The sequence below is a fragment of the Trachurus japonicus genome, chromosome 1 (genome assembly GCF_045865225.1).
Source record: "Trachurus japonicus isolate A0001 chromosome 1, Traja_1.0".
Classification (NCBI taxonomy): domain Eukaryota; kingdom Metazoa; phylum Chordata; class Actinopteri; order Carangiformes; family Carangidae; genus Trachurus; species Trachurus japonicus.
Genome location: NC_140907.1, coordinates 38762955 through 38775523, shown reverse-complemented (window position 1 = coordinate 38775523; position 12569 = coordinate 38762955). Strand labels below are relative to the sequence as shown.

General features: G+C 43.9%; 1 protein-coding gene across 1 annotated transcript in view; it reads left to right on the top strand.

Moving 5' to 3' along the window:
- Positions 1 to 12569, top strand: part of LOC146992559 (caspase recruitment domain-containing protein 8-like) — a 134208-nt gene that overhangs the window by 32698 nt on the left and 88941 nt on the right. The window lies entirely within an intron of this gene.

Genomic DNA, 12569 nt, shown 5'->3' with positions numbered 1-12569 from the left:
TGGAGACACGCACCAACGGGGCTGGCCCCGTAAAATTACTCCAAAGTTCCTGCAGTGGAAACGCGCCTTTTCTGTATTTCAGAAACCATCAGATACTGCAGGAATAAGTTCACATGATGAATCACTACTAACTCCACCTGAAGGTAAGTAAAGAACATGTATTTGTCTCTGTGTCAACCTGACAAGACAGAGTATTGAACAGATGTTAGATAGAGCTCATGCTGTGATTTGTAGCTGCTGCTGCTCTTTATGTTTCTGATCAGACTCCACCCACTGTAAAATCACTATGAAGTGCTTCTCTCTGATTGGCTGTAGGTTCTAGCAGGTATCAGTCTGTCTGCATCAAGACTAATCATTACATCATCTTTATTATCTAGAAATGTCCTTTGTCTTTGTTTCATAAAGGTTTTTTCTCTGACTGTAACTTTTATTTCCTGTTATTTTTCATGACAGAGCGGCCAATACAGCAGATGGAAGTGGATCGGGCTCAACCGGTGCCGTTAGATTTGAAGCAGCAGTTGCAGCGTTCTGCACAAACAGACGTATGGACACTTAAATATTTTTATTCACTTCACAGAAAATAATTGTTACATTTTGTTTAGAAGAAAAAAATAATATTGTGTTTTTTCTGAATTCCAGGAGTCATCAGCTACGACTGTAACTTCTACAGAAGACACTGCTGGAGGTTAGCTTCAGTCCACAGAGAAATGAACACATGTCACAAATGTCACAACTAAGCCCCGCCCCCTCACCACCTGGACCCACCATCCATCCAACAACTTGCAGGATTTGGTTTCTCTGAGTGTTTTATTCTGAAATCTGCTCCATTTTTCATTGGATCACTCAGAAAACAGTCAGTGTCCTCTCTTCTGATTGGCTGACACCGACCTAAAGCTCCAGAGAGAAGCTGAGAGAGGAAATGGAAAACTTTTAACAAAAAAAACAAACTATTAATTAGATCTTTTTATTCCATAACACCAAGTATTGTCTTCTGTCATTTTAACAACAGGCTTGGATGGAGCTACTACCTCTCATCACACTGAGGCTCTACAAGCATCAGCATCATCTGAGGACAAGACCGAGGTTATGGAGGTGAGACATTTATTACTGATGGACACTGTATTATTAGATAAACCTCTGATTTTGTCTCATTATTTCTCTATATGTTTTTTCTATTATTTACCAAAACACAAAACAATCTCCTTGTGTCCCCATTGTGATCAGTGGTTGAGAGTCAAGATCATTGATCTCACAAAACACAAAGAACACAAGAACAAAGTGTAAAGTTGTTCAGTTGGATTAAAAAATCAATTGATTGATGACTTGTTTAACTCCTGTCATCACTATATTCTAATGTTCTCTGACCAGGGGCCTCATTTATCATTGTGGATACACCTTTTTTTACGCCATTTTCCCCTAGTTTTGTGCGTACGCACTTTTCTCCGCCAAATTTGGGATCTATCAAGCCAAAACCTGACGGGGAAAAGTGCGGACATTTACACCCATTTTGACCCTGGCGTACGCCTTTTTTGAGGAACAGGAGGAATTGGCGACACCGTTGCTGAGTCAGAGAACTGCAGTGTGAGAGGGAGAGAGGAGCGGAGCGGAGTACATTTAGAAGAGCACAGTAGGATTTTTTGAAGTAATTGTGGTAGTGGTGGGCCTTGATGCTGGCAATCCAACCCGCTCTATAATAACACTAGGCTCTATGTTAATTGATAAACAGAGCGGATTGTGGGTTTTGCTTTTTTGATTAGGCTATGTGACGTCTGACAAGGATCAAACCATCCAAGTTTAAAAACACATCGGCAGCAGCGCACACTGATCTGCAGCCTAGACTGTTATTATTCTGTCACCTGAGTTAACGAGGTGCACGTGTGTTTGGAGCTGACGAGAGAATAAAGAGTGAGACAACGCGGCTCTGAGGAGGAACTGTGAAGGACTCAGCTGTAGCCTAATGGAAAATGACCTAAACCGAGTCCAGTAGAGCTGTAACTGTGTAGTGGAAAGGCGTGCAAAGTAATGGTAACTATCGTCCTGCTTCCTACATTGTTTTAACATCTAGGTAAAAAAAAAAAAAAAAAAAGATTTTCTGGGATAAAGGGGCAGATTACATAAGATTCTTCTTCTTTCTGCTCCCTTTTGTTGAGATTTGGGAGGTTTTTGTTTTTATTGTAGCTTATTAAAATGCAAGATCATTTTTCTGACTGAGTTATTGCCCGTGTATCTGCTTTCGGAGAAGCGGAGAAGTTCCGCTTCTTTCCCCCGTCCTCGGCCCGTTGTCTCCGTTGTCACTTTGTTGTCACAAAAGTTGCTGCGCCACAGAGAGCACATGGCTACTTAATATGCACGTGCTGACCATATATAGTTGTATATAGGCGTTCCGGGGGCGGAGTAAGAGGTGTGTTCACGTGTGCACCATTCTTGAGTCCTGTGTGAATTATTGCGGAGAGTTGTGCGTACGCACAGTTTGATTGATCTGAAAAAGGTGTAAATATTTAGGGTGTACGCCATTTTCATCTTTTCGCCATACGCAAATATTTAGTAGCAGTTTTACACCCTCTTTGATAAATGAGGCCCCAGATCTTACATTTATAATAGTTTCTCTCATTTTGTGCCTTTCTGGAACCCAGGGTCCATCATGTTTTACACCTGAGGTGTTTAAAGACCATGGAGGCATCTCATACAGGTAATAAGACCATAAAATGGTAAAACCTGAGCAGCTGTCATTGTACAGTCTGTCCCACAGCAGGGTCATGCTCCACTGTTCTACAGTCAGTAGCTGATAAACGGCTCTGGATCAATCCTCTGCCACAGGTTCAGGGGCCCAGGTCCAGGTGTGTTCCAGTGTGATATGACTAAACTGGTGTTTAAGATGACTGGGGTCGGGGAGCTGACGTACAGGGTCGTCTGGTGGGATGTGGAGCTGCTCAGCACAGCTGGAAAGACGCCTGCAGGTCTGCTGTTTGACATCAAGTGTCCTGAGGATGCTGTGTCTCAGCTGCACCTCCCACACTGTGAGACAGATCTTGGTGAGTGGCACAAGATGGAGCTTAGAGGCCAAACACCAGTGATGAGTAATGATGTGTTAAAGTGGGATTGACAGGACTTTTAGGTGTTGCTGACGTCTGTCTGTGTTCACAGCACCGCTGTCTGAAGGTCTGTCTGTGGTCCACATCAGTGATGATGGGATGTGCATCCTCAAGCCACAGGAAATAACACACACTCATGTGATTGTGGATGTTCCTCACCTCTCTGCCTTTGGCCTGGTATGGGATGTCATTAAAAAGCTTTTAAACATCGGCCAACCAATACGTGGCCAAGTTCTGCTGTTTCACCAACCACCATCTACAGAAAGGAGCCAAAAACTCTATGTGTTTCTACTGCCTGACAACGTCCCAAAGCAGGAGGTAAAGTCCAGTTTTATTGGAGGTTTCTTCTTGTTAAATGATTGGTTGTTGCTTTCATCTGCAGTGTTTCCCCTACCATTGTACAGGCCAGGCGGGCCGCCAGGCCAACGAGAGCCCCCGCCAGGCCAAAAAAATAATAAGATGGAAAAAATAAGCGACATATCCATTCATTCAGAAATCAATAATCACTTCTGTTTCTGTGCAGTGTTGTTCTGCAACGCGAGTTAACCTGCTTCGCTGTCTAGTAATGATGCGAGTGTGCGAGCATATTATGGGATGTTGAGGTTTATGGCAAGTGAACTACGGTGCCGTGGAAAAAAGAAAAAAAATATTGCGGGCAACAGACGCGCGTCATGCGAGAGAGACAGGACAGGGCAGAGAGAGAGTGAGAGGAGGGATTGACGCGGAGCAAAGGGACTGGTGGAATCGAACTGGGTCGCTGCAGCAGGTGTGCTCTACCAGGTGAGACAGGCGGTACGTCGCTCGCGGCTCGTCGTATTTAATCGGCGATTTCACCGAGTGTTTCAGTGACGATGAGCGGCCTGACGCTGCTTCATTAACGCACAGACGCACGCAGTAACAGTCACCGGTTACCGTTACCATACCGACAAGCTAACGTGTCCAGGTTATAACCCTGTTGTCAATAAACACACGTGGAGACGGTGCTTCAACCGAACTAATAGCTGTTAGGTGATTTGCTGTTTGCCTGTCACTGTTGTTTCACTGTCCCACATCCTTGAGTTTTACAGGGGCAACTCAATAAACTAGAATAACATGGAAAAGTCTGGGCTATTTCCAGTAGTTCAAGTCAAATGGCCCCAACCAAGTATTGAGAGCATATAGATGGATTCTTTTCAGAAGGCCAACATTTTCATCTTAATTTTTTTTTTAGATACTGAATTAATACTGAAGCTAAATTGTCCACTGTCCACTGCAGCATGTGAATACAAAATCTGATTGGAGGAGCCAGCTATCTGTTAAAATGTTGTCCAGGTTAATGCTTTTAACCATTAAAAGGCCCTTCAGTTCCAGATTTTAACTGTGATCAGACATGAAACAGGTGGCTCACCTGTTCAGATAGGGCATGGAGGGTGTAACTGCTACTGTATACTATATACTATATATCAAATAATGTGAAATAGCATTAGATGGGGCAAGTAGACGTTGGATCCTGATGTGGGCCTCCTTTTATATTCAATACAGGGGGGTGCGTGCTGTCCCACGCGCCTCGTCTATTCAGGGTTTTTCCGTGGGTACCACCGGGCCTAAAAAATATTCTAGGGGAAACACTGATCTGTTTATGTTTATTTTCCTGCCATTTATTTATACATTTTTAAACAGTTTTACTGGTCCTTTTTTTTCTATAACCATTGCGCCATGTACCACTTTTATCTTTTTAAATGTTTTGTCTAATTTTACTAATTTTCAAACATTTCCTCTCTTTTAGAATTTTATTGTTTCTATCCTTACTATTATGTTGGATTTGTATGCAGTTTTTAATACCATTTTCATTAGTTCCGCTTTTAATCTTCGGCCGCCTTTTTTGTATGACTTGATTGATTGATTGATTGATTGACTTATTGACTTATTGATTGATTAATTGATTGATAATATAACATCTCGACTTCAGCCTGTAAAAGGCCTTGGATTTGTGCTGCACGATTTGATAAGAAATGTGCAATTGCGATTATAGTGGAACTTAAAGCCGCAAGCGGTGATGACTGGCCCTCGCTCACCCATGCCACCGCGGGGCCTGAGGCATGCCGGGGCTGTGGCGTGAAGTTGAAAGGGAGAAAAAACCTGGAAGGAGCCAAAAAATACAATGTTTCGTTCATCCACCAGGGGGCAGTCACCGCATGTGGTCTGGTGTGTTCAGGGGCGGCCCCTCATCACTCATGTGAAGTTTGGAGTGAATCGGACAAAGCATGAAGGAGTTATGAGAGGTTGATGGTTCATCCAGCAGAGGGCAGTAGGAGCATAACCAAACGTGGCCTGGTGCATTCAGGGGCGGACCGTCATCACTCGTGAAGTTTTGAGCAAATCGGACAATGTCGATGTAAAATATGGCACTTCCTGTTTCCACAAGGGGGCAACATGAGTGAGCTGCATTTGCTACACTTCCACTGAGACACTCCCTTTGGACAAAGGCTGCATCGCCCTCGATTTTCACAGTGAAAAGGCCAGTGTTGTCGTAGGCAAGTTGTCGTAGTGCACATCTGGTTGTGGTTTTGGTTGTGAGGGTATTGGGCTGTAGCCTGTCTTCTCTAGTGGTGGAGAGCTGGATGATGGTCGGCCCACTTTGGATACTGGCTTATTGAACTGGTTCAAACTGTGGGCGACTGCCAGTCGGAACCGTTTGAGAGACATTGATTTCTCGTTCAGGAGGCCACTGTCCCTTTTATAGAGCAGCCAGAAATTTGCAATGCATAGGTCAATGATGTATCCGAACAGGGGAAGATACCATCTCCTTGACTTGGCTGGGGTCTTGTACAGGTGTACTAGCATGTCAGACAGATCGATTCCTCCCATATGCTCATTGTAGGCATGGATGAGTGATGGGCACGGGATGGCAATCTTTGCGTGGGACTCTTTGCTCCACCGTTTCACTGTTGAAGAAGGCATGATCCCACAGGCATTACTTAGTAGGTTAACACATTTGTTATCGAACCATTTTACTGCAAGAACCCCTTCAGCAGCCCTATAATCATAGGCTCCACGCCCCTTCTTCCTCAGGTCTTTGTCTGCCATCAAGGGAGCTCCACCAGTGCGGTTTGGTCGTACGGTGCCAATGCACTTGACACCCAGGGCAGTGTGCAGGTTCTGGACCAAGTTGAAACTTGTGAAAAAGTTGTCACAAAACACAACAGACAACTGGGGCTCTTTTATGGTTTTGCATAGCGTCACCACCTTTGCTCCCAGAAGTAGCGCCTGTTCCTCTTCACTGAGGGCAACATTGAAGAATGTGGATGCCCGTTGATAAAGCAGAAAGTCGTGGATGATGCCAGATGAACTTGCTCGACAGAATAATTTAAAGCCCCACTTATCTGGCTTGTTGGCGATGTACTGGCGGAGGGTGCCAGCTCTTGTGCCTTTATATGCTATCATGACCTCATCCACACTGTGCTTGTGAGTGGATGGTATCATGAGACACCACTCACGAAGCATTTCAAAGAGGGGCCAGATTTTGTAGAACCGGTCTGGACTGGATCAGCCTGCGCGGAAGCACGAGGACGTGCTTGTGAAAAGAGGGGGAGAGATGTGACAGTTGAGGTTCCTGTCACTATGCCCCCAATTGATCATGCGCCCTGGCTACTTGGCCAAGGGGACGTCCCTTTGGCCAAGTGGCAAGCGTCCGGGCCCTCTTCACCTTGCCACATCAGCTATGATGTTGAAGCGTGACTCGTGGTGCCAGTAGTCCTCCAGTGATGGGAAGTTGAAAACGCCCATGAAGAGAAGGATAGATAAGAAATTCTCTATCTCTTCAGGGCTTCTCTTAACTGGATCCCCCAATTCTTGAGCTGAATACAAATTAGTATGATGTGCAATGTGTTCAATCATGTCACTAGTGAAGAGTATTTTAAAGTACTCGAGGGGTGTGTGTACTGCTTCAGGGGGTTCAAATCTTGCAACTGGGAACTGAAACGCCTCTATGTCTTCCCGTTTCCAGTGTTTTCTTGTGCTTCTGTTTGGTACTGGGGTGTCACTTGGGTCAGGGTCACCTGGATCCTCTAAGGGAACAGTTTTGAGCACGTGTTTCCCTTTTCTCCTCTTTTTTACATGGTGGCTGTGGGGAGGCTCTGCTTGTCTCTTCTTCGCCCAGCGATTCAAAGGAGCTGTCTCCATCATCTCCTGCTTGTGTGGGGTGAAAATCAGGATCCTCTACTTTGTCATCATTATCACTCAGTTCCCCATCAGAGTCCTGAGGATTTTCTGGTACCAGGGCCAGAGGAGTGCGCAGCCTTGCACCATAGAAGGTTTTAGTGTCCATCTAGTGGCTGTAGAACAAATTAAAACTAGAAAATTTCCTCTCAGGAAATTTTGAATGGGCCACGGGGCTACTGCCGGTTGTGCCATCTCTGTCAACATGGGAATCAAACCCACGATCTTAAGGTCAAGACAGAGCTGATCAGACAGACACATGATCATCTTTCTATAAGCACTGATATGGAGGACAGGGTTTCCCCCAGAAAACTTGTTAAGCCCGGTGGTAGGGTGGCACCGGCGGCCCATCGGCGGGCCACTGGTGCCCAAGCGTGTTTTTCTGTGACAGGGGCCTGACCCTGACCATTGACCGATGGCAGGGCCCTGTAGGTAACAGATTCATTAATGGAGCAGTAGCATTTAGAAGGCGTGATTCCATAAGGCCTTAAGATCAATGTTAAAAGTTGACTGGAAATTTGAAAATATTATAATTTATCATAAACATTTGTTATTATAAGACATTTATGTAACATATTTAAACACCTATAGCAGAGTCTTACAGAAAGGCACTCTTGAAATAGCCTACTGTTCAATCAACCACAAATTATAGCCTAAAAAACTATTTAAATAAATAACATCAACTCTTTGCATTAAAAACTAAAAAACTACTGCCTGGTCTCTCCATTGTTGAAGTGTAGCGTTATTTCTCAGATTTTTTTTTCTTTTCTCCGAGATTTTTTGTATCTGGAGTCACGTTACAGAGGCTACACATGACGTACTGTATAATACATCCATGACTGTACCACGCTCTTTTTCCGGTCAGTCGTCATGGAAACGTGACACTCACGGATCTACTGTTTAGACCAGAGAAGACAACGTGTGTGATCGCAAACGTTACGAGCTGAAAAATGAAACAATGGATCATTTTCACATCAGGTCAAAGCCCCGCGGCTCACAGGAGTCCGGAGCTCTGACGCTGCAGGGGACGACGTGCTAACAGCTAAGCTACCAGCTAACAGCTACCAGCTAACAGCTAACAGCTGCAGCAGCTGATTGAGCCTCTGGAGCTGCGGCTCCGCTCACGTTAACATGGACTCGGTGCGCTCCTCTCGGTCAGCTGGTGAAGCAGCGGTCTGATGAGCAGGATGTCCGTGACGTGTCCCGTTATGCGCGACGAAGTTGTGACGTTGTCAGGTGATGAAAAAGACACCTGATCACGTGTTTATGGAGTATCGAAACTGATTTAAAAAATTAATAAACGATGCTTAGCCTGGCGGGGGGGCAAGGAAGGCCTGGCGGGCCGCCAGGCTTATAATACACTGGGGGAAACCCTGGAGGAGCTGTAACCACATTAGGTTACCTGTGTGTGTGTGTGTGTGTGTGTGTGTGTGTGTGTGTGTGTGTGTGTGTGTGTGTGTGTGTGTGTGTGTGTGTGTGTGTGTGTGGGTGTGTGTGTGTGTGGGTGTGTCTTGTGTAATAGGGCCAGGACTCAATTAAAACAATTAATCTAATTAATTAGAGGCTTTGTAATTAATTAATCGCAATTAATTGCATTTTAATCGCATATAAATATTTGACCTGAGAACAGTGAGAAGCATTTTTTTCACATGGATTTTAGTATACCATTGAATGACTGAATAGCTTAAAGGGATAGTTCAACATTTTGGCAAATTGGCCCATTGCCATAATCGCTATAATCATAACAGTAGGTTCGTTACCTTTATTTGTCGGTGTAAGCTATTTTTAGAACGGAGGAGCGGAGCGGCAGGCTGCTCAGAGCTACGCTACAGAGGCTAAAGGAATTTCTTGGTTTCCCTCATCAAACTCATCAAATACACAACCCAACAACTCCAAAACGCTTTCGTGGACAAGTTGTGACCTGCACAATCACCACGCTATGAGATAATAATGGAACGTTACGAAACAGAGCCGTTTTCGAGGTAAATACAGGGTAAATACAGAGTCTGCTTGCTGAAAAAGTGTCCCTGAACGCAACACGCATCAGCGGTTTTGCATGAATTTACCTCTAAAACAGCTCCGTCTCGTAACGTTCCATTATTATCTCATAGCGTGGTGATTGTGCAGCTCACAACTTGTCCACGACAGCCTTTTGGAGTTGTTGGGTTGTGTATTTGATGAGTTTGATGAGGAAAACCAAGAAATTCCCTTAGCCTCCATAGCATAGCCCTGAGCAGCCTGCCGCTCCGCTCCTCCGTTCTAAAAATAGCTTACACCGACAATTAAAGGTAACGAACCTACTGCTATGACTATAGCGATTATGGCAATGGGCCAATTTGCCAAAATGTTGAACTATCCCTTTAAGCAACAAAACATTGTTTTTTTTTTCAAGGTGGTACTTAACCAAGACCAACATGCAAATTATCGATTAATTCATTAATCGATATTTGATACAGATTTAAATGGTCTTTCCTGCCAATACACTATGATGATTACTGTAGTATTTAACTAGGCTACATAAATCACAGTAGCATAAACTGATTTGTTGAACGGACCAGGTGATGGGCTGACTGGTCCTGTCTAACTTCTGTGTACTGGGTGCCATTGTGCAGGGTGTTAAGGCAGCCTTCCTCCACTGCAGTCCCTATGGTCCTGGACCCTCTGGCTGGTGGGGTGGGCTGCTTTCAGCTGGGGGGGACTCTATCAGCTGCTCCCACGAGAGGCATTTGACGCGTTTGACACCAACAAGGTTTAACTTTAAAACCAGATTAAATCATGGTTTAAGTTTAAATTCTGTTGCACGTTAACTGTGTTTTAATCACATGAAGGTGTGTGTGTGTTTGTGTGTGTGTGTGTGTGACTGTAATCACATGAAGCTGGCTCTAGAGTCTGTGTGTGTGTGTGTGTGTGACTGACTTGACACATAGTTAGTTAGTAGCTGCATCCTGTGTCAGTCTGATTTAGCTGTGTCTCTGTTTATAAACATTTAAACGAGCGCCAGGTGGATTGTTTATGAAGTTAACGAGCTCTGGCCTGAGGATCAAAGAGGTTACCACGGCGATAGGGGCCCCGCAGGCTGAGACAGACAGAAACGTGGAGAAAAAGAGCCATTTTCTGCCTCTGCACCGGCCTCACATTTAGGCTAATCACATGAAGTTACCTGTGTGTGTGTGTGTGTGTGTGTGTGTGTGTGTGTGTGTGTGTGCGTGTGTGTGTGTGTGTGTGTGTAATCACATGAAGTTACCTGTGTGTGTGCGTGTGTGTGTGTGTGTGTGTGTGTGTGTGTGTGTAACTGTAATCACATGAAGCTGGTTCTAGAGTCTGTGTGTGTGTGTGACTATGAGCTGCATCCTGTGTCAGTCTGATTTAGCTGTGTCTGTGTTTATAAACATTTAAACGAGCGCCAGGTGGATTGTTTATGAAGTTAACGAGCTCTGGCCTGAGGATCAAAGAGGTTACCACGGCGATAGGGGCCCCCGCAGGCTGAGACAGACAGAAACGTGGAGAAAAAGAGCCATTTTCTGCCTCTGCACCGGTCTCACATTTAGGCTTAGGGTGAGAAAACGGTAACTCCTATCAGAACAAAACACAGATCACATTGCTCTAAGGACTTCCTGAAAATTTTGGTACGATTTGGTGTTTCTACAGTAAATATTTTGGCGACGCTGGCAGTTTTAAAACATCAGGCCGTTCTGCTTCTCTCAGAAAATATTTGTATTGGACTCAATGAGGAGCAGAGACAGACGTGGCCGCACTTAGAGGCTCAGAGTTTAAATTCTGTAAGTCTCTCTGATATTTTGAGCAGATTAAGAGATCAAGGATGAGCTCGTCTACAAACGTGCCGGAAATTATGTGTATAGAGTGTAAATTGTGGCCGTTTGGAGTTTGGATAGAGAAAAAATCTGGAGTTTTTCTGGCATCTCTCCCACTCTAACCGATGATGTCACCCACTCTGACACGAACATTCCGTCCAATACACACCCATTATAATCTCATAATTTCTCCAAAAATGATCATGGTCATTGATCATGGATTGATCAAAAACTATATGACCTATCAAAACGTGGAGTAATACGACAATACACAAGACTTGTGTCTACTGTTTAAAGTTTAAATGGAGTCTCTAGGTGAAAGTATGCCTGAGCAGTAGACGTTTGTTAAACTCCAATGATTGGTCTTTTTCGGTCTTTTTTTTCCGCCCGTCCCATTGACTTACATGCAAAAATTTTGCGCAGTTTTTCGCGACTTACGTCGCGAAAAATTCGTACACTGTTGAGAAAAGTAATAGCACAGCGATCCCGATCAGGACGCACGTTTTGATATATAATTTGTAATTTATATAATTTGTAGCGAATCGAAAGTCGGCCGGAAGTGGAAAAATAAGAAGAAGAAGAAGAAAAAATCCACACAATAACAGTAGTGCCCGGGCTTCGCCCGTGGCCCTAATAAATGAATCATTAAAAACGTAATAATAGTATACCAGCCTCTGTCATTTAGTTAAAAGGGAATTATTTGTCAAAATTATGTTTCCCCACATTTATTTTAGATTTTTTAGCATATTTACTAATATCAACTGAGAAAGTAACAAAAATTACTTTGTAAAATATATCTCAGCATATTCATTATTTATAACACTGTAATAACACTTAATGTTTCATATTTATAGCAACAGATCAACTGTTTGGTTGAGCATGTTTTAAAAAAAATATTAAACACTTAATTTAGGTTCTAAGATTACATCAAGTGACATAATTATGTTTAGTAAGGACTCTAAAACACATATATGTAAGAAAACTATCCGTACCTTTCAAATTTTCACTGAAAACAGTGAACATGTTGCAGGTGATTTTTGTGTTTCGGACTTCCTGGTTGTAGGGGGTGTGAAGAAGAATACTATTTAAAAACACAGTGCCCTCTACTGGATTTCTTTAGCATAGCGTACCTCAACCAAGTGGTAGAGATGGCTAAACCAGGTTGAACTAAGTTAGGCACTCCTCTCACTGAGATATAGTGACCCAAAATGAGCTCAACCAAATGGTTGAGCGGGCAGTTAAAGGGTTAAGTAATTTTAGTTCACTTCCTGTCACCACCGGGGGGCGCTATGAGTTACGTGGGAAGTTAATATATCGGGACATTCAGGGCAGAGCCATCATCATGTCCAGCAAGTTTGAAGTTGATTGGATGAAGTATGTGGGCGTGAGAGCCATTCGTATGTACATGGCGAGCACCGAAACAGTCGCCAAAGTTCATCGAGCCCTAGCAGCCACGCCCTATGACCTA